This window comes from Crinia signifera, chromosome 5 (genome assembly GCF_055691185.1).
Source record: "Crinia signifera chromosome 5, ASM5569118v1, whole genome shotgun sequence".
Lineage (NCBI taxonomy): Eukaryota > Metazoa > Chordata > Amphibia > Anura > Myobatrachidae > Crinia > Crinia signifera.
In genome coordinates, this window is record NC_139221.1 from 216,413,102 (window position 1) to 216,436,630 (window position 23,529).

The 23,529-nt window shown below is 45.2% G+C and overlaps 1 protein-coding gene across 1 annotated transcript in view; it reads left to right on the top strand.

Moving 5' to 3' along the window:
* Positions 1-1,541: 1,541 nt before the first annotated feature.
* The window catches only part of LOC146080850 (uncharacterized), a 66,093-nt gene continuing 44,105 nt past the window's right edge, over positions 1,542-23,529 (top strand). Inside the window, exon 1 of the mRNA XM_083188537.1 lies at positions 1,542-1,618. The gene's annotated coding sequence lies outside the window, so the exon portion shown is untranslated. The remainder of the gene's footprint in view (positions 1,619-23,529) is intronic.

Sequence of the window (23,529 nt, forward strand, 5' to 3'; positions counted from 1 at the left end):
CTATCAAAGATTTTGGGAAAGTCTTTTGAAATGAAAATCTTCTAGTGTGTATGGGCCTTAAGGGGTACATTTACATAGATGGGAAATCTATTGAAAATGTGATGTTGCCTAAAGCAACTAACCAGATTATATCTATTAACTTCTAGAAGGTGTTAATTAAATAAGAAGTAGAATCTGATTGGTTGCTTTGGGGAACATTCCATCTTCAATAGAACTCCCATCTTAGTGAATTTACTCCTAATTGCTTAGAGGGTTTGCAGTTTGTGACATTATATCATGCTTGCTATGAAACCTCATCATGCACTGGGCAGAGGGGAACATAAACTGCCACCCCAGTTGTTTGCATATGTTATTATCTGAAAGGATTCAAGCTGGACCAGTCCAAACCGCCTGTTTCAAAGAGGGCACCAAAAGTGAGCAAATCACAGCTCACCACGTACTTAAGCACAGGCAGATGCAGCAGTCCAGTCCCAGCTTGGTGCAACATGGTTTAGCTCAAAAGTGGAGTTCAGTTCTCTGGGGCGAAAAAAGAGCCATGTAGACCTGGAACTGTATGATGAAGGTAGAAGATGGTGAAGTGGTTGTGAAGAGGAAATGGCAGTCCTGTAAAAAGCAGCACCCATTGCAAAGCACTATTGCTGGCAGTCACCAGGTGAAGATCGAGACAAAAGGCTGCAGAAGAACTGGCATCACAAAGGGGCCCCACCTCAGTTGAAGAACTTCAGAAGCTCTGAGATTGCTGGCCCTCTAGTGAAGTATGTGGATACCCAGTTCTGGGAAGACCCACTGATTAAACAATTGTATGTCTACTTCCACTAGACTACCAAGATTGTCAGACAACAAGGGCATTAGGCCACACATCATAGGGTCAGCCCTATTGCTAGATGGGCATTAAAACGGGCCACCTGGGGGTTCTAGGCCTAAACCAAGACACTAAATAGTTTACTTCCCTACAGAGCACAGACTCAAAATTAGAGGTGGCAGCAAGATTAGTTTGAAGGTTTTTGGGCTCCCACACTGTCACCACAACGGAACACTGGAACGGGGTGACTGAAGCCATACCCCTGAATGAGGTACAGTACAGCTAATAAGGATTTGAATACTTATGATATTCAGTGGTAAATTCATATTTCTGAGATATTCTCTGCCCTTGAGGACTGAACAACATGATCAGATCAGATTGTAATATTCACCTGCGATCCTTGTACTTATCTTGTGTCTACTCCTTAGATTGTGATAGTTACGGCAGGAATGGAGGCAAGGAATCACACAAATTAGATTTAGGAAGGAAAATGGTTCCCTATAACTGCAAATCTCAACTGATGTGAGGTTCCTGTAAAACTTATAAGGAAATATTGGTATCCAATTCATATGAGTAAGCACATGAGAAAGCATAGTAGTTCTACATCATTCCAGTCATATCTAAGGAATTGTTTCAGATACCAGTGGTTTGGCTAGATTAGTCTGGTTTATGCAATCAGTCTTTCTGCCTGGCAGCTGTGTACGGGCCTCTGCAGGATGTATGAGCTGGTAGTCTCTGTGCGGTTTTCAAACAGAAGAGACTGCTGTGGAAATTCTTGGGTGAGACAGCTCTGCGTCCAGACAAAGGTTTGAACTGGTAGGTGCATAACAGCAAAGTGTCTGTGAGTAAGAGGGATTGAGTTTGTTTTTATGCTGGGTGCTTAATATCTCATAGCTAGCTGCTACATTGCTCTTATTATTACTGTCCCACAGCTGTGTCCAACTACTACCTCTCCTTAGATCCTCCTAAATCCTGTATGGTATCCACATTTTAGCTCCTGCATTTTTTCCTCCCATCTATATTTATTCCTGCACTTTTGTACATTTTGCATTATTAACTGTTTTTCAGCTTCCTCCTTTTTTTCCCAACATTAAATCTTTATTCAAAATTTTTTTTTTACAATTCCTGAACTTTTTAACCTTTTATTTCTTTCCTAAATTCCACTGTTGTTTTCATATGCTGATTATTTCCTGTCACCAATTATATTCCTCTCCTGAACTTCAGTGACGTGCGGTGAGGTTAGTGGCTGGTGAGGCACCCGGCCAAAACCACACACCGTAATGCCCATTACACATGACAACACACACACCGTAATGCCCATTACACATGACAACACACACACCGTAATGCTCTTTACATGGATTCAGTATTGAATCCCGGCGGTCGGGATCCCGGCGTTCAGAATCCCGACGCCGGAATCCCGACAGCCGAAATGCCGACAAGGGGGGAACGTGGATCGCCCCCCCTTGCGGGCTCGCTGCGCTCGCCACGCAGCGGGCCCGGTGCCTCGCTACGCTCGGCACACTAATTTATTCTCCCTCCAGGGGTGTCGTGGACACCCCATGAGGGAGAATGTGTCGGTATTTCGGCGGTCGGGATTCCGGCGTCGGGATTCTGAATGCCGGGATCCCGACCGCCGGGATTTTAACTGCATCCCCTTTACATATGACGACACACACCGTAATGCCCATTACATATGACAACACACACACCGTAATGCCCATTACACATGACAACACACACACCGTAATGCTCTTTACATATGACGCCACACACCGTAATGCCCATTACATATGACGCCACATACCATAATGCCCATTACACATGACGTCACACACATAATGCCAATTACACATTGTGCCACACCCAGTTATGCCACTGACAACCATTTTATGTCCAAAACACCAAAAATGCCCCTTTCAAGTTACACCCCACAATAAGACTCCTATGTTCAACCCCCACCAACACTGTTTTTTAACCTGCTTAACGTTTACCCCACTAGCACCGCTCCTCCATATCCAGGCTCATTTCATCTGGGCTCCTTCACTCCCAGTCCTCAGTAGCCTCCACAGTGATCCTCCTCCCCGCACCCTACAGCAGCTTTTAATACTTTCTTACTACTATCAGTAGGCAGGGCAGCGCCCCCGGTCAGTCACCGCTGCTGCTGGGCTCCGCTGATCTCCAAGTGCTGGGCTCCATGTGCAGGCTGTCCACCACTGCTGTTCTCTTGCACTGCGACTCGTGTGCAGGAGCCGTTGTGTTTGCCTGCTGCACCCGGCACGGGCAGCTTTATTCTTGCGCGGGCAGTGGCTGGGACTCTAGGAGGGACAGCATCAGCTTCGGTGAGAAAAAGAATAAAAAAGCTGTCAGTGATCGTGGGGGGTCCGACGGGAGCTGGAGTTCTGTCACTGGACAGATGGATGTACTGTCAGTCCTGCCGGTGCCCAATCGCATTGGTTTCAGTGACAGGGACGTGCTGATATAGTGGCTGAAAGCACGTCCCTGTCACTGCGGCACCTGTAACGGTGCCGCTTCCAATAGGTTTTTCATTGGCTTTTACAGCCATCTTCTTGTCCTCGCCCCCTGCACGCCCTCTGCTCCAAGCATTTTGTACTAGATAGCTGGAGGTATCGATTCCGGTGCCTCCGAAATCACTTGAAACATTATGTGGCATTGAAAATGTTTAGATTAATATAAAGAAGATACTTATGAGACAGAATATGTGCCATAAGAATCTTCTTTGTATAATTTTAATCATTAATGACAGGGGAGGCACTGCCTACCCTGCCTCCCCTGACTGCACGTCCCTGCTGAACTTGTATGGCAAGTCAGCTTGTTAGTGTACACAGGGAATGCCCAACAGTGTGTGAACCCATATGCTACCATGCAGAAAATTGTCATTCTGCCATGTACACCTGCTTGCCCCTGATAATTCCAATGGGGGTGTGTAACAGCACCCCTGTGATGGTGTAGTGTCGTACCTGGTTTCCAGATGATGGGTGGGTTCAGCACTCAACAACTTCTTCTTCCTTAGCAGGAGCCTGTAGCAGAAGGATGAACACCCCAAGCAACACACCCACACAGTAACTAGTACACAAAGTGATGGTGATAATAATATTTATTAAGCAGGAATCAGTTGGTCACCACTGTAAGATTAAGCGTGGTTATTGCCAAAACACATACAATAATCCTCAGCACAATACACTGTTATGATGCAGCATTCAATTATGACGACACTGGTTATGCATTCAAAGGATGGGTTGTGTGGTTGACCCTTATGGTCCTACCATTCCCCAATGTACCGAAGCTCTCATCCTTTTGGGGAGAGCTTCGGTCCCCTCGAGGGCAACCCCGAGCCGCAAGGCGGAGGGCAGCCTAATGCGGGTCTCTCCAAACCTTCGGGTGAGGAGGACCCACCGTCCTGACCCTTCCGGGGGTTGAGGAAAGAGGCTCTCTCTAAGCTCCGACGAAGAGGACCCACCGATCAGTTTTTTCCCCCTCTTCGGCCTTATGGCTGAGAGGGGTTAGGGGAAAAATAGTGCCCTTCTCCTTTGGGAGAGGGTCCATTCGATCGCACGACCCCCTATGCACATGTTTAGGCACAGCACTGGTGGTAGGGAGCACACCTCGGGCTCCTGAGTTTTTTTTTTTTAACTGCTGAGCATCTTGCAGTCACAGACTCCAGAAGGTTGGAATAATTACAGGGCAGTCTCTGTTGGAGTTTATTCCCATAGGGATTTACAGGTGACCAAGGGGTCTGGAATAAAGGCCAGTACCTGAACGGATTTTGGGCTCCTGCCAGTATCGTCTCCTTGCAGCTCCCACTGCTGTCTCTCCCTCGCTCTGCTCCTCCAAACTCAGCATGCCTGCCCTCGCAGTCCGAATTAAGTGGGTACTTCCTCTCTCAGCACAGCATGCCTCCTCTCCACATGCTGCCTTCTCTCCTCTCCACATGCTGCCTTCTCTCCTCTCCTTGATTCCTGCTCCACCCTGCTCACAGTCAATCACAGCCTTCCTCAGCTTTTCACTCTCCAGGGATTCCTTGGGTCCTAGTGTTCCAAATGTTGCTGGGACTGCTCAGCAACTGAGGAAAGGGTTTTTAACCATTGCAGTGAATGGCTAACAGGCTCCATAGGCAGCAGTAGCTGCAGCTGCAATCTAAAGTACACAATAAGGGGTACCACAGGACAGGTGGATGGAGGTATTCTGATGTAGAATAGAAATATATATATACAGTAGTTTGTGCAGTTGTATGCATGCCATTATTGTCATACCCAGATAAGCAATCTCAGATTATGATTTTAGAAGGATAGCGGTTTTTAAGCGATTGGTGTTATTAATGGCTTGAATGCCTGGTATCTCACACTGAGCCACATATTATAACCCGGCTGCCAGGATGCCGGTGGAGAAAGACTGACCCCGCGATCCCGATTATGTATAACCCAGACAGAGGCTCTGACCGTGGCTTTATGTTTACACCTCAATTAGATTTCAATTTGTACACACCCCACCCACATGAAAATCTCTTGTTACTTCTACCCCACCTGTAGTCCAACATTGTGTTGCCCAGGTGCTTGCATATTTGCTGTACTTACTAACAAACAAATGAATTAGGCCCATAGTGCGTAGGGAGAAAGCAATACAATAGCAAACACTTTACATTTATTATGCATCATGGCCAAATTATCAATGCTGTGGATGGAAATGCAGCTCCAGGCCTCCACATAAAAATAGGATGACATTCAGTAGAGCATGATGATCAGCAGACAGACACCAGCTGGCCACATATCAAAATAATTAAATTGAATTCCTATTTGACACATTTATGCAATTTTTGTATTTACTGTATGTACTTTATATATTTAGGGTGACATTGGGGCTTATAGTGTATGGGTTCTACCTGCCTACATGGCATTGGCCTCACCTCCTCCACTTTTCATAATAGGTCCTTGAACATTCCCAGCTCCAGGCCCATTAGGCCCTTAATCCGGCCCTGGTATGCAGTCTTCCCAGGACAGGTTCTTGTTAGAGCCTTTATAGTCTGGATAATTGAAAATCACAAAACACATATTTATTGTCAAAAATAGGCCTTAAAATTATAATTCAAAGTTAAAAATCAATAAATCTAGACACATAATTAAACCAATGCATTCCCCAAAGTTATGCAGGGTTAGTGCCGCTTCAAGCAGGAATAGCAAGCAATAATAAGGGCGGGATGTATTAATATACATCGCCGCCCTTCGCTGACAGCCGCCGCGATGCTGCCGCATATGTACTAACATATGCGGCTAGCATCGGGTTGTGGTGACGGAGACCCCCACGATACCTGTGATGTGGTCTGCGGGGGTCTCCGTCACATCCCGGCGGCTGCCAGTGTCCCCCGGCATCTCCTCCTCCCCCCTGCAGCCGGATGTCCTCCCGGCTGTGACACCTGCTGGGGGAGAAGGAGATCAAAGGAGGACGGGAGGGGGGGGGGGGGGCGCGCGGACGGCGGATGGCGGGCGGCGATAGAAGCCCATAGGCTTCTATAGGGTATTGCCACCCAGAGGGTGGCGATATCCTGCCAGGCGAAGACGGGGCGGATGGGTATTGGTACATAGGAAAATGCGGTAAAACCCCCGTTTTACCGCATTTTCCCTTTAGTACATACCGCCCTAAGGGCGAGATATATCAAACGGAAAATGCGGTAAACCCCCGGTTTTACCACATTTTCCAATGTATCAAAAACGAAACCGCATTGAAGGGTGGCGATACCCTATAGAATTGTATGGGCTTCTTTTTGCCGCCTCCGACGCAAACCCGCCGCCTCGCCTACCCCCCCTCTGGCTTACCTTCCTGAAGGGTCCTCCTGAACCCCGAAAGGTAAACCCCTCCTCCCCCTAGTGAAGCAGCCGGACATCCTTCCGGCTGCATGGGGGAGGAGGAGGCACCGGGGACAGCCTGCTTAGCTGTCCCCGGCGTGAGGGGAAAGCCAGGCGGCAGGGAGGTGACGGAGACCCCCCGCACACCAGAGTACAGGTATTGCGGGGGGCCCCCGTCACCGCATCGCGATGCCAGCCGCATATGATAGTACATATGCGCAGGCATCGCGGCAGACAGCCGGCGAAGGGCGGCGATGTATTTTAATACATACCGCCCTAAGTCCTGCAACAACAAGTGTTAAATTGTATGCTGTTATTTAACTCTTTGGTCACTATCTAGACCATGCGAGTTAGTAAAGTTATTAGTCCCAGTATTGTGGTATGTGATTAGGCTTATAATTTGAACATGTCCATTTAATATGACTGGCCAGACAATACATAGAACGGTTCCTTAAAGTTTAACATGAAGGGTGTAATTTACTAAGATGTGAAGTACACTTCACAGGTCATGTTGCTATGGGCAACCAATCACATCCTGCCTACTATCTAGAGGGTGGTAAATAAATAAGAAGTAGCTTCTGATTGGTTGCCCATAGCAACATGACCTGTGAGGTGTATTTCACATCTTAGTTAATTTCACCCGAAGTATTTAGTCCCAAGCCTCCCAGTTGCTGGTGCTAATTAACATTAGGGATGGAACTTTATCCGGAGTTGGAGTTGTAGATGCAACAGTGTCCACTGTACTGTAGGTAAAATAATGGGGGTATTTTCCTGTGTATGATCTGAAAAGTATTGTATTCACTTACGCGTTTCTCCACCTGCTTTATGCTGTCAGCGGCCTCCTCATTGAGATAGAGTAAAAAAACTAGTTTTATTGATTTTTTTTAACTTTGAATTATCATATTAAGGCGTATTTTTGACAATATATATGTTTTGTGATTTTCAATTATCCAGACTATAAAGTGATAATAAATATGTTTTTTAGACTGTGCTAAGTGTTAGATAGCACCAGACAGATTTCCCTTTTTCTGTTTATCTTATTAGAGCCACTCTCCTGGCGTGATGTCTTATGTGTTATAAATAGCCATGGCAAACCCGTACCCTCCAACATTTCAGGGGCTGAAATCGGTACAAATTCAGAAAGGGGCGTGGCCACAGGTAAATGGGGCGTGGCCATGGCACCTTTCAGAATTTGTGCAGGGAGGGGGGTGGCCATCTATGTGTGGATGGAGGTGGCGGCACTGATGGGCATGAGTACAAGCATGAGAATCACCCTGTCCCCTGCTGAGCATGCACAACACAAAACAAAACCCCGCCAGTCCCTGTACCTAACAGCTGCTGCTTACCTCCTCCGTGTGGTGCTTTGGGCCTCCAGTTCTCCTGCACCAGCCCCAGCACAGTGTGGCCTCCCAGGCTGCCTGCCACATGCTTCTGTGGCTGCACATACTCCTGGTTCTCATCCCGCAGCACGGCCAACATGGTGAACACTTGCTATTGGATTTGTGAGGCAGGGACGGATTCATCACCCTGTAATGGATAATTGCGGGGCACAGTTCCACACAGGAGATACGATTCATAAATAGTACTGCCTGTTCATGGCCTGCTGTACTGCTGCCGCACTCCCGATAATTAGTATACGACTATGCGCTGCAGCAGCCACAGCAGTTCCAGACTGTCTCAGTTCAATTAGCCCGACCCGTGACTACTGAATACAGCCAATGGCAGCATAGTGCGGGCAGACATCACAGAGGCTATGGTGGCTGGCAGGGACAATAAAGATCAAAAGGCGAAGCTCCATCAGCGGACAGACTGGGAAGCCTAGAAATCGGTACATTACCGGCTAAATCGGTACTGTACCGGCTAAATCAGTACAGTTGGAGGGTATGCAAATCACAAGGGTGTGTCTAGGGTGTGTGAAATCCGTGCTATTGCATAGGTCCTGGAGGGTGGCACTGATGCTGCCCCAGTACCTGCATGTGGCTTTCAGGATGTCTGAAATGGGGGTAAAGCACTGAGAGAATTATAACTAGTGGGCATAAGAATGGAGTAGAATAAAGATAAATAAGGCTGGGGGGTGGGGGGGGGTTATTGGTAGTAAAATAAAAATAAAAAATGCATTGGTCACAGGGTAGGTGGAGGGGGTGATTTTTTACATGAGGGGAAGCTATTAACAAAAAAATTTACTACTGAGAAAGGGTGGGGTACTGTTTGGGATATAACCCACTGGGAGGTCTATTGTCAATGGGGGTGGGAAATAATTTTTTAATGAAGGCCTGTGGACATGGGGCCTGATTCAGACCTAATTATCACGACTGCGCATGTGTATGACACACAGTACACATGTACAAGGCCATCCTGCAATAAATGATTGACAGGAAGCTGGTATTTTACTGTACATGCGATTTATTTATCAAGTGCCAAATCGCATGTGAGCCTCCAGGGGGATCTCTCAAGGGCAAACTGGTCCTGCTCGTCCTTAGGACAAATCAGCCCAGTGTATGAGGGCCTTTAGGTACTGTACTATGTTGTAACCTATTTGAGGATCTATTTTATCCTGTATACAGTATGTGTGTATTTTTTCATGCATGTTTGTAACATCTGAGTCACTTGTGCCAGTTATTAATACCTTTATTACAACAGCATCTTATCTGCATTGCAGGTTATACTGTACATAATGACTAACATTGACTGTATTGCCAAAAATGTGTACATTTTAAGAGGTAAGGTAACAGAAATGGTACAGACTTACTCTAAAGTACAATGACAGAGCAGTATTGCACTGTAGTAATTTCCCAATTACAGATGGGGAGTTAATCTTACTCATAGTCACATGAAATTAGAACCAGTCTGGTCTAGCAGAGTTCAGTTATAGTAGTAAACAGTGGCGTAACTATAAATTTTGCTCCCCCAAGCCAAAATTTTTTTAGGAGCCCCCACCAATAATGCCCCATACACATTACCTCTCTGTCTCCCCTGTGTCCCTTTCCATCACATGCCTCTCCGTGTCCTTCCTGGTCCTTCCCGACCACATGCCTCCATGTGTCCCCCCAGGTCCCTTCCCACCACTTGCCTCCCTGTGTCACCCCTGGTCCCTTCCCACCACATGCCTCTGTGTCCCCCCAGGTCCCTTCCCGCCACATGCCTCCCTGTGTCACCCCTGGTCCCTTCCCGCCACATGCCTCCCTGTGTCCCCCAGGTCCCTTCCCGCCGCATGCCTCCCTGTGTCACCCCTGGTCCCTTCCTGCCACATGCCTCCCTGTGTCCCCCAGGTCCCTTCCTAACACATGCCTCCCTTGTCCCTTCGTGTCACTCCTAGTCCCTTCATACCACATGCCTCCCTGCATAGGCGTGCACAGCCCATTTTATTAGTGGGTGCACAATTGGAGGGGTGTGTCCATCACTGCCTACTGGGCATGTCTATCACCACCTACTGGGCGTGTCTATCACCACCTACCGGGCATCAATGCAAACGCATTGAAAAAAGGAATGAATACTTTACTATAGAATAACTATATATTACGTCATCCCTCAAAGATAATAATACAGCACATACTGTAGGTCCCCCCAGAAATTAATATAGCATATAAATCGGCTTCCCCCAGATAATAATACAGCACATACTGTAGGTCCCCCCAGAAATGAATACAGCATATAAATCGGCATCCCCCAGATAATAATACAGCACATAAATCCGCCACCTCGATCTTTATACAGCACATACTGTAGGTCCCCCAACAGATAGTAACACAGCAAATAGGCCCCCAGATTATAACAGCACATAGGTCCCCCCTCACAGATACTAATACAGCAAATAGACCCCCCAGATAATAATACAGCACATACTGTAAATCCCTCCACTGACATTATAGCACAGCACATAGGTCCCCTCCCACATATAATACAGCACATTATAAGTCCCCACCCAGATAGTAATACAGCACATAGGTCCCCTCCCCCCACATATAATACGGCATATAACACCGCCCCCCCCCCCCCAACCCCCACAAAAAAATAAAATCCAAATAAATATTACAGCACATGGTCAGACACCCACCAGTTTGCAGAAGAGAGGCCAAGGGATGGAGTAAATTTGTTCCTGCACAAGGGACCAGAAAATCCCAGCACAGCAGCCGCTGCATGTTCAAAGCAACAGCAGGCAGCCAGGAAAGCAGCGAGGGAAACTTAAGCCACAAAGAGCCAGTCACTGCCTGACCTGTTCGTGCTCGGTACTGTAGTAGCAGCGCTGGGTCCGGGCTTTCAGTGTGGGGTGGCTCTGGCTGGCTTTAGGACCCTGTGTTGAGGGTAGATAGTGTGGCGTCAGCAGTCCCTCCTCCCTGTTGCCCCGATATTTGTGTGCCGCAAAATGAGTGTAAGTGGGTTCGTCCGTGTAGCTGCATGATGTCATGATGCCCCGCACCTGCAATGCTGGTAACATGCGGGATTCATTTTACGCAGGTGGGCAGTCATTAGGGGGTGCCTGGGCACCCCTGGCATTTCCGCGGATGCCGGCATTGTAGCGCTATGTGTCGTCGGGGCGGGAAGCGCTGCTGATTTGAAAAGACCGGCCGGACACTGATTAGCTTAGAGAATTCAACCAGTCAGTGTCCGGCCGGTCTTTTCAAATCAGCAGCGCTTCCCGCCCCGACGGCACATAGCGCTATAAGGCAAGCTGTCCGCGCTGGATAATCCTCGCTGCTGCACATAAGTGAGGGGGGGAGACCTGCTGGCTGCGGCAGCCTAATGTCAGTGACGGGTGCCGCTGACACATGGCTGGACACAGTAACGGTAGCTATCCTGTGCCAGGCGCCCACCACAGACCCGCTCCCCCAAGCGGCTGCGGGGGCTGCCTCACGATAGCTACGCCACTGGTAGTAAAGTCTTCCCAAGCACAGTGGACTATAAACTAAGCACATGAGGACATTAAGTTACAAAATGTGGGTCTGCTGAGAAAATACATCTCTATAAAGCACATTTGCTTTAATTCTAATACCACTTTTACACCAGCTTGTGACCCCTTTTAGACCAGCTTCCCTACTCAGCATAATACCGGGCAGGTTACATCACTGGAGACGGGGCCTGAGCTGGCGCTGGGAGATGAGAGCATCTCCCAGCTAGGGTTGCCACCTCACTCATCATCAATTCCTGGAGATTCCCCCACCCCCCCTCCAAATGCGCGCTCCCTGAAAAGTGGGTGTGGTCTCATAAATGGGTGTGGTCTATTCAAAAAGTGGGCGTGGTGTCTAATACATTTAGTAAAACAGTAAGATGCCAGAGAATGAACCCAGCGATTTAAAAGTGCCCATATTAGAAAAGGTGATGATTACATCCCACCCGCCCGTGCCACCCGTGCCGCCACGGGACTGGCCACTGGGGAGAAATACTGGAGGCTTTTTTAGACACCCAGATTCCGGGAGAATCCTGGAATCCAGGAGACTGGAAAAGCCTCCTGGAGGTTTGCCACCAAAAATGGGAGAATCCCGGAAATCTGGGAGAAGTGGCAACCCTACTCCCAGCGCTGGCTTTTCCATTGCAGTGAACAGGTCCCAGGTTTCATCAACTAAGAGTGTCCCTGGAAAAAAATTGTAGAAGTGGCCTCATGTGGACAGCACCAAATTAAATAGTTGGAACTAACACCAATATATGCAGGATTAACTACACACTACACCTGTATGGAAGCTGTTGGCAATCTAATGGCCCCCGAGCCTGTACAGTGCAGTGACAAACCTCAACATTACAAATAATACCCCCACCTCCCCACTCTGAGACTGAACACAGACCCCAACCCTACATCAAGGGTTGAACGATTGTTTTTCGTTCGTCCACCCACCACCTTTTAGTCTGTTAACTCTTATGAGTAGGGCCCTCCTTCCTCCTGTACTCACCCTACCTCTTTACCTCACCAGTGCTCCTGCCCTGTTCTTCCCTTCCTCTACTTCATCTTCAGTCTCCTCGACAATTTCAACACCGACTTCAGAACTGATGCTGATTTTAGTTCTACCAGCTATATCCCTATTTATGCTGTATTTTATTAGCTAATAACTCTATGATAAGGAGCTAAAATACCTAGCAAAGTGTACCTAAATAAATGAAACATAGGGAAATTAGCATATAATATTTAGATACCCAGAAGCCACGTAATGAAGAAGGTGCACGTAATCACACAACAGGCATTTACTATCCAGATGACATGAAATGCTGACATTTGTACACATATAATAAGTCCATCCAGAGTGGGAATTAAAACCCCTAAAAAGGACACTGAAAAACACCTCTTTTTGACTGGGAATTAACCCCAGATAAACACAGCAGAACTAACTCACAGCATCATTTGTAGCCAGCTCAAGGGGAACTTTTTATCCCTATAAAAATCACCTCTCTTTCTTTCGTACTATTGCACGTCACCAATGTATGTTGCATGTATGTACGTCTAAAGTCTTTTTTAATTCTTCAAATTTTCACAAGTCTCAGAAGGAGTTCACCCTGTGAGATTCTATATATTAAAAAATCTACACAGGATGTTGGCCTCTCTTCTTTTTAGTTCTAAATACCAATAAAAGTTAAATTGTAAAAATTTTGGGGCAAATTACCCTTCCCCAACAATTCTTCTCTTTCTTGGTGTGCATACACAGCGCAATTCTTTCCCTTTCTCGTTCCTATGTTCATTATATTGCCTGGATAGCACCCATCGCCAAAAAACTCATAAATAAGGCGATTCATCAATTCCCAATATGTTTTTTTGAGACATTTGTCTAACCAAAACAAGCGTGTACGGACCCTGAATATCCCTCTCTCCCCATTCCCCCAAACTTAACTGCTGCCCGCTACTCCCATAGCCGTCCCTTAAACTGGATGGTCCATTGAGGCCAATTAGGTAATTTAACTCATCACAGCCCTACTCCCTGCTTTACAGTACCGGTAATCTGTCATTGAATAGTGGGGGATGGGACTACAATGATGCACCTATGACCCTGCATCACCCACCCGTTGTGAGGCCATGCCCCTTGTTTTATTTACCTGGCTGCTCCTTCCAGCATGGGACAGACAGAAAGTCGGCAGGTATGCCTGCCATGCCCATTGCCACTGCCACACACACACACACACACACACACACACACACACACCTGGTGACTACCTCCCCCAGGATCTCCATTCAATTTGGATATGTGTTCCCTAATGGAAACAATTTGGACAAATGTACAGTGCATCTCGGACGCATGCACAGTTGAAAAAAATATTCTGATTCTTCTGCCTCAGTCAGTCAAGAGTTTAGTACTTTAAGATAAAATTTTAATATTTAAATGTATTAAGACAAACTATAATATGGTCTGTATGCAATTCACCACAGAACACTGGAAAGGTGCAGATGTGTGTCTTTACTAATGTGGTCATGCTAAGTAATGGCTGCAGAGGCATTTTGTAAAACCAACACTTCCTGTATAACATATACAGCATATGTTCTACACAAACTCTCAACAAACTCCACCGTAATGCCAACACACCCTCAATATATTGTGGTTTTGGTAAATATGGGATTATTTTGAAGGGGTGGCAAACAGAATTTTGAAGTTATGTGTTTTCTATGATTTCTGCAATCTGCAATTCTAAGATAGTAGACATACTAGTAAGTCCGCTTGAAGCTAATGCTTCAAAAGCTAGTAGATGTAATTTTACTTGCTGCCAATAGATGGCAGTGCAAGCCCGCTCAAAGCTAATGCTTCCAAAGCTACTAGATGTAGTTTCATCTGCTGCCAACAGATGGCAGTGTTACCGGGACACATGGACACTAGACATATATATTATAGATAGGGGAATTTGTAATGACAATTTTATTCATAACGTTTAAAGTGACAATGTTTTTTTTTAATAGCAAAACCAGTTTAGTTTTGCATTGTTGCTGCTTTTTTATATCTCACCTCTATTTTTTTAGACTTTTATTCGGTTTATGAAGCGCAGTCTCCCACTTTCTATAGTTTATATCTCACTGGGTCTGATTCCAACTTGTACAAAAGTGGCTGTGCAATAACATACAATTAAAATGTGAATGCTGCAGGAAGCCTCCTGCATGCATCTGCAGTCTGAATGCTGCCTCTGGAACGCAGCACTACATTACCATTGTGACCTTTTGTGACCACTGTGCAAGTTTAGCTTACTCAGACTGACCATTGTAACTGGTCAGCCAGGTCCAGGAATACTAAGGGGGTTATTCTAGTCCATTCTTTCTGACAAAATCCTTCTTAGATGGACAAAACCATGTGCACTGCGGGTGGGGCAGATGTAACTTGTGCAGAGAGAATTAGATTTGGGTGGGGTTTTTCTTCAAAGTGAGATCTATATTGAAGTGTAAAATCATGCAGTCAGTATTTACCCTGCACAGAAACAAACTAACTCACCCAAATCTAATTTTCTCTGCACATGTTACATCTGCCCCCCTGCAGTGCACATGGTTTTGTCCATCTAAGAAGGATTTTGTCAGAAAGAATGAACTAGAATAAACCCCTAAATCCGACTACACAGACCCTGGGCTCGGCACGCCTATGAAACGGCATGCTACTGTTTTGTAGAATGTTCCAGGTGCCACTCGAAAAATGCAGCAGCATGTCATTCATGCTGTGGACAAGGGGGTACTGTAAACAATCATGCAGGACTCTTCTGCACATGTGCAGAACAGATTGCGTGCAAATGTGCACAACTGAAGCAGACTGTAGAGCAACGTGACACAAATGAGTGCATTTATCTCTAGTCTGAGCTTAATTTATAGAAGGGCATCCAATCAAAAAAAAACCCATAAAATCTTGCACTGAACGAGAAAAATATTTAAATCCTCTTTCAATGTATTCAATACATTATTTTAAATTGATGCAGTTAGACATCTCTTATATATTTGCCTAGATCTGTTACTCTGTGAGTGTGTGTATAACGCTGGGCGGAGTCATGGGCAGAGTCATAGGCTAATAGCCTATCAGTGCCTCTGACTCCACCCACAGACAGTCACAGAGTGACAGAGACCCCAAGCTTTCTAACAAAGGGCATTCTTCAGGAGGCTCTCACTCCACCTAACATACTCCCACTGCCCCGCAAAGCCATCTAAATCCACCACAATCCCCCTGCATGGCCAGAACTGCCAGAGACAATTGCTGGCGAACACACACAGCAGGAAGCTATATCAGCAGAACGTGATCGCAGCTCCCCCTGTACCCTGTCCTGACCAGCGACATTCAGCACTCCCTGCTACAGACCGCGCAAGCTGCAGTGCATCCACGAGGATTAGAAGCTGCACGGAGGACAGAACGAATCAGAATAGACTCCAATGGCCGCAGGCATGGCTCATCTGGCCCTAAAAACCACACTGCGCATCTGTGTCTACTGTGTTAATTGTCCAGTTGCACAGTAAATTGCTTTTTTACCCTTTACTGTATATTGTACTACCCTATATAACTGCTTTTATCTTCACTTACAAAATGATTACACATAACATTGTCATAAGGGCATTTTACCCTTTTCACTTCCAAAAGACGGGGCGGACCCAGGATTGTGATCCCAGGTTCGACCTGACTCCCACCCGGGTGTGGTGCTTTCACATTAAACCCAGGTCGCCCATTATATAAGTTTAACCCTTCATATAACCTGGGTCGAATTGCTGGGTTGGTTGAACCGGGTTATAAACTGTGGTGCTTTCACACTGCACCTCAACCCGGGTACAGATGACACCAACCCGGCAATTAACCGGGTCTGAGGTGCAATGTGAAAGGAGTATATATTTCTTTAAAATTTATTGAAAGAGCAAGACACAGAAAAAGATCTATTTGACCATTGACTCAATACATTGATATTCTTAAGAATGCAGAGAGATGAGCGGTTCAGTTTTGCTAAAAATTACACACCCAAACTTTGGGGCTCATAGTCCCAATTCTGAGGTCATATTGGGGTGCTGAGTTAAACTGAATTCTGTCAGTTTTTAAACATTTTTAAAGAAATCAAAATTCAAAATAAAAAGACAGACAGAGGAGGAGAAGAGACACACGAGGATGGGAAGGTGATGGGGAGACTGAGAAAAGCAACTAGTTAAATGACAGCTATATATTTTCTTAGAAATGAGAGGAAATAGCTGGATGGAGTGACATTCTTAACACAAAACCTAAATTATACAAAAAACTGTCTACATATATGAGATGAAGAGATTGAGATTTTAAGTGGCATTACCGTGAGATTATAGTTTCATTGTATTTAGTTTTGCTTCAAATATTTCTATTATACACATTGTAACTTGCAACAGATACCTAGGGCTCCGCACAGACTGCTTGTTTAATTATAATCATGTACAACTGTCACTCACTGATTTCATTAGTCTCCAGTGTTCTTATAGCCAGATTAAATGCTACTCTTAATTGTTTCTGCCTCAAGGTAATATTGCATCATAAAAGCTACATTTTTACATGATGGTAGACTATTGAAGTGCTAGGAACAATCACTTTCTTTGTTGTTCATTGATATATTTTGAAACCTTTGTTTTGGTTTTATAAAACTATTTTATATGTTAGTAGATTTGTTTGAATGCGCTGTATAATGGTTTCTTTTCTTTTGAAGTGTGTTTTGAAGAATACTAGATGTGGTGCTTTTGGCAGCTCTCTAAAATAAGCTTTTCTTTGGGTTACATTTGTGGGTTTGTTTCTCTGATTTTCCTGTGTGAGGTTTCTCATTCCCAGAAAATAAATGAAAATAGATAATGGAATTTTAATTACAGCGACTTCCTACTTAATTAGAAGACTAGGTGGGGCTGGATTAAATCAGATAAATTGGACTAAAACATAACTATATCACCTTAGCTGAAAGCAATTGTTCTCCGGTTGAGGTTTTCTAAATGAGCATGTGATGTCCTACCTTCAGTAAATCCATATCAGACTTGCATACTGATAAATAACCTTTATAAATTTAGGTCTTCTTGTTCACTTATTCAGAAGTGTGGAAAGTTTTTAGGTGGGAGTGGACACTAGCCACCCAGGGTACTAAACACCAGTAGATACAGCCACCAAGCAGCCCTGTACTACTAAAGGAGGCATAGCCAACTTGTTGTGGAGGGCTTTTGTAAGCACTATACAGCCCTACAATCCCAGTATCACTACTCTTCCTGCTTTTGTTGCTATATATACCTCTACCGCTGCTTATGTTCAGTTGCTGTTTGACTGGATCCTTATACATTGACTCCCTATTTGCTGTATCTGGAAAAAGATTTATACATAGTAATAGAGATGTGAACTGCCTCCCTCTTTTTTGATTTTTTTCTGGGATCCGAATTTAACTTTGTGTTTTGGTTTTGAGCAGTTGCGATCATACATAAAAAAAAACAAATGGTACTTGTTTCCTAGCACGGCGCCCATCTCGTTGATTGTATGCCTTAAGTTTAAGGTACTTAAGGTATACAATTAACGCAATGGACCTGATTTTCTGTCAATCACCAGCTAATTTGCCGGTGAAAGAGAAAATCGCATTGATAAGGGGCCGCGATGCGACCGACGCGATTAATGCGATTTTCGCATAGGTAACAATGTTAAATTATTTTTAAAGTGAAAATCGGGTTGATCGCATCGGTCGCGGGCCATTATAATGGCCCGCGATGCGATCAACACGATCAACCCAATTTTACATAGGTGACAATGTGAAATGGGCCAATATGGCCCATTTCACATTGAATATGGTTAAAAAGTATGTTTAATGCCCTCCATTGTTAACGCCACCCCACTATTGACGCCAACCCAAAGCGTGGCGAGCACAGCGAGCCCGCGAGGGGTGGCAGTACGCGTCCTCCGACCTTTCATACCTCTACTATCCACGTCGGCGAGGAATTGATTTTATAAAGTGTGGCGAGCGCAGCGAGCCACCGAGCCCGAAGCGTGGCGAGCGGACGCGTATACCTGTGAAGTTATGCGCGTCCCCTCGCCACGCTTCGGGCTCGGTGGCTCGCTGTGCTCACCATACTTTATAAAATCAACTCCACGCCGACGTGGATAGTAGGGGTATGAAAAGGTCGGAGGACGCGTACTGCCGCCCCTCGCGGGCTCGCTACGCTCGCCACGCTTCGGGTTGACGTCAATAGTGGGGTGGTGTTAACAATGGGGGGGGGGCATTTCAAACATGATGGGGGGTTTGGTATTACAATGGGGGGTTTTGGGCCTTTTTACATTGAAATCAATGTAAAATCAGGTCTCAGGGACCATTTTACATTGATTCCAATGTAAAAATCGGGTCGATCGAGTCGATCGCATGCGATTTGGTTGGCATGCGATGCGATCTCCGCAATTTTTTCGACCCGATGGATACAATTAAAATCAGTGGCGCCGTGCTAGGAAACAAGTACCAAACAAATCAAAAGTCAAGAAAACAAGGTCAGTTTTAACCATAAAGACAAGATGCGGGATGTCCGCTACACCTCGCCTGCTACCGCATCCATACTAATCACATAAACACTAACATATGCGATTGGTAACAGAAAGGAAAGGACACGCAAAGAACAGCTCTGGTGATAAGAGCTCTTGTGCCAGATGTATCAAACTTCAAAAAGTAATAAAATGAGAGTGATAAACAACCAGCCAATCAGCTCCTACCTGTCATTTTTCAAACCCAGCCTGTATCATGACAGGTAGGAGCTGATTGGCTGGCTGTTTATCACTCTCATTGTATCACTTTCTGAAGCTTGATACATCTGGCCCCTTGTGAGAAAAGCGATGTTGCAATGCGGCGCAATCCCTGGACTTCCGAGTCTGAGATCCCGGAGTCCCTTTGCGCATGCGTAGAGTGACAGCGCTGGCCACAAGGGATGCTGGGTGGGATCCGTGATGGATCCATTTGACAGCGCTGCTGAGAGAAGCCCTCACGCTTTTAGAGGGTATCGCCAGCAAAAGCACCGGTGGTCCAGCCGATTGGGTTTAGTGTTTTATGGCATTTTTAGCTTTAGAGCATCCCACCTAAATTCATAAATGTATATTTACTAGGTGCACGGTGGGTTTTCGCTCTGGCGGGTTATCGCCAGCAAAAGTTGGCGATAACCCATAGAAGCTTACGGGCTTCTTAACGCCACCAACGCCACCCCGTACTGACCCTTCCCGCCTTGCACCAACCCCCTGCCCGGACCTGTGACCTCCTTCTCCCATAAAAAAGCTTGGTCTTCCCATGGCAATTTGGCTGTGCCAGGGGTGGGTGGCTGATATCACATGTCTTCGGGAAAATGGCCGCACATATGTCAGTCTTTACTGACTTATATTTGCGTGGCCAGTTGTAATCATTTGATGGTCGGTGACCATCAAATGATTGCGACCCCGGTGAGCAAGTGGCGGGTGTGCATTCATGCGGGCAGCGGGCGGTGTTTCTTTGACTCGCAGAGCTGCAAAATTCACAGCTTTGCGAGTCAACCAGAATGACCCCCCGTGTGTATGCACCTTCAACAGAGATATTCCAACAAGTAACAAGTTTGGCCAGCTCTTATTCAGCTACAGAGTGCCTTCCCCCCAATCAATAACTAAGCCCTGGGATAGACTCTGTGACAAGTGCAGTCTGTGGTGACAGCACAGAAGCTTTGATGGCCTTAGTCAGCCTAGCACTGTTCTGCAGTGACATCATTATGATGGCAGTCAGAGTGTCAGAGGCTGCCGATGCAGGCCCCCTGTCTGTCCGGGCCCAGAACTACAGCATCATGAGGTACTGTACTCCCTTACAGCAGCCCTACTAAGCAGACTCTTCCATCAACATTGTGAAGGGTAGATTCACTGCGCTCACCTTTGTGGTATGTATGTTCCTAGGCGCTGCTTTGCCTTAAGGGTATACCAAACCCTTTTTGCTTCATATATTGCAAATTTTGGGTGGGCTTTAGCGCAGCCTAAATGTTTGTTGTGCGTGTGGATGTGAGAGGAAAAAATTGAAAGAAGTGAAAAAAAGGAAGAAACCTGAGAGATGTTGATGTAAACTATGTTTTATTGCTACATAAATTAAATCTAAAAGGGTGTGGGCGTATATGGTGTTTTTGTTACAACTATTTGGGGTCCCCCAATTGGGGAATTTTCACCGCCGTGTCACTCAAGTGAGATTCCCGACAGAGGTTCAGTTAATCCAGTGGGACTCCTTTATTACATCCGTATGTCCCTTTCAGGCAGGGGTCTATGGTCTTATTGAGTGATTTGCGGTAAAAAATGATGTTCTGGTGGAATGTCTTCCTTACTTTGACAGAGGGGGAGGGAGCCTAAATAGGCTTAAGGCAATTCATAAGAACTCCTTCCATCTACATATTTTTCTCTCTCTGCTTATGGAGCTGTGAGAATAAGGGGTACGGGTCATTAAGTCAATAGTCTTTAGGTCGACTGCCAAGAGGTAGACCACTATTGGTCGTCACAGCAAAAAGGTCAACATTAAATTGGTCGACATAACTTTTCACGTTTTTATGTCTTTGCAGACAAATGTTGACATGAACACCGTATTAGTTTACCGAATCCTCTAGCATGGCACGTTTTCTTGCTGCGCTCAGCACACTTATGTATGAACAAGTCGGTTAAAAAAAAAAAATCATGAAGACTGTTGACCTTTTTCCATGTCGTCCATTTACATGTCGACATTTTGCTTGTGTCTACCTTAAGCATGTCAACCTTCAGTGAGGGAGGGAGTGCAGTAAGGTCACCAGGGGTTGCCCAGTTGCCAGGGGAGCACTGGGCACGCCCTCAAAAATACTAAAATCGGGGGTTCTGGCGCTATGCCCCACCCTCTCTAACAGAGGTCCTGCTCAACTGCCCGTTAGACCCACCACCCTTTGGCCTGGCAAGTCATGCTTTGTCAATTGCAAATGTTGGAACATATGCTTAATCCACATATGTAGCATGACATGCAACACTTTAGTGTAATTACTGTAATAAATCAATGACATTCTCCCAAAGGCGCTAGTTTTCATTTTTATTATTAAAGTATTCATTGGCGTAATTTTGTCTGTCCTTTGGTCCCTTGTTGTATTCTCCTCTGCATTTGTGCATATAAGGTTCTGCAAATAATATATATATATATATATATATATATATATATATATATATATATATATATACTGTGTATACTGCAAATCATATAGATACTGTGTATATGGTACGGATGGTGTAATGGTTAGCATTACTGCCTCACAGCACTGAGGTCATGGGTTCGATTCCCACCATGGCTCTAACTGTGCAGAGTTTGTATATTCTCCCCGTGCTTGCGTGGGTTTCCTCCGGGTACACCGGTTTCCTCCCACATTCCAAAAAATTACTGGTATGTTAATTGGCTCCCAACAAAATTAACTATAGAATGTCTGTGTGTGTGTGTGTGTGCATGTGGTAGGGAATATAAGATTGTAAGCTCCACTGGGGCAGGGACTGATGTGAATGTTCAAATATTCTCTGTAAAGTGCTGTGTAATTTGTATACGCTATATAAGAAACTGTTAATAAATAAATATATATGCTCATCATTTTAAAAGTCAGTATTCAACAGTTCCACACCTTTTTATTCATCACTGTCTTTCCCAGTAGCCTGTTTTACAATTCCATGCAATCATGCTATTATGTCTGCACAGAGGAATCGTAAATCTTGGCTTTAATGCTTTAATCAGAGGCAGTTGCTTTGTACGATCAGCTCACAAAGAGGATGCATTTGCTTCCTCATTTCTTAAAATTATGAAATCGTTCCACCAGCGTTACCCAATCGGAATCCGGGAGAACTCATAATCATTTTTATAATCATTTAAGTACAGGGATAGAAATGACTGTAATAAATCCCATGAAAATAGTAAGTGACATCTGGAGCCAGCCTGCCTGCAATTAGGATCATATTTCTGTGCACCCATTCATGTAACAATACTGGAGAAAGCTTAAATACATCAAGGTAACCAATACAGATATTGTTCTGTGTACAGTTCTAAGTAAATATGTTCCTCCAAGATAGAATCTAAGAAAATAATAACAAGAACTCATATTAACATACTGTATACAGTATGATGATCATATACTCTATTTCTGCAAATTATATATGTAATAATAATAAACATAAAAGTCATTTAAAATATGCTTTCAATTTACAGGATGATTAATGCACGTAGCAATAGTCACAACAGCTGTAAATATTGATTGGAATTAGACATTAATGTGAGATTATGGGGGGTATGGATCAAGGTTTGTAGAGAGATAAGATTGTAAAGGAGATAAGGTACAAAGCTGTTAGCTGTTATTTTTTAAACAAAAAGCAACCATTCAAATGTAAATTAGAAGCTGAGTGGTTGATACTTTGGGCCTGATTCAAGACCCATTCGTAGCGGGCCGAATTTGTCCCTGTCCCCGATGGTCATAATTTGCGTATGAACGAATATACGCATGTGCAACCCCCAGGAGCAACCGGCTCTTGTGAGTTTCATACTCGCCGTGCCAATCACTCCATCATGGGCAAAATGGATGCTGGCAGGGCTATTTTTCAGCAGGCTCTAGCAGGAACTGAGGCCCTTATTCTAGTTCACTCTTTCTGACAAAATATTTCTTAGATGGACAAAACCATGTGCATTGCAGGTGAGGCAGGTGTAAAACCCCACCCAAATCTAATTATCTCTGCACAAGTAACACCAGCCTCACCTGCAGTGCACATGGTTTTGTCCATCTAAGAAATATTTTGTCAGAAAGAGTGAACTAGAATAAGGGCCTCAGTTCCTACTGGAGCCTACTGAAAAATAGCCCTGGATGCTGGTATGGGGAGGAAGTAGGGAAACATCCGGCATTTTATGGGCATGCCCATAAAAATGCTGGGCCTACAGGTGTGTCGGTTCCTGTTTGATACATGACATCAGCGCCCGCCCCAAATTCAGAGGTCATCGTTACAA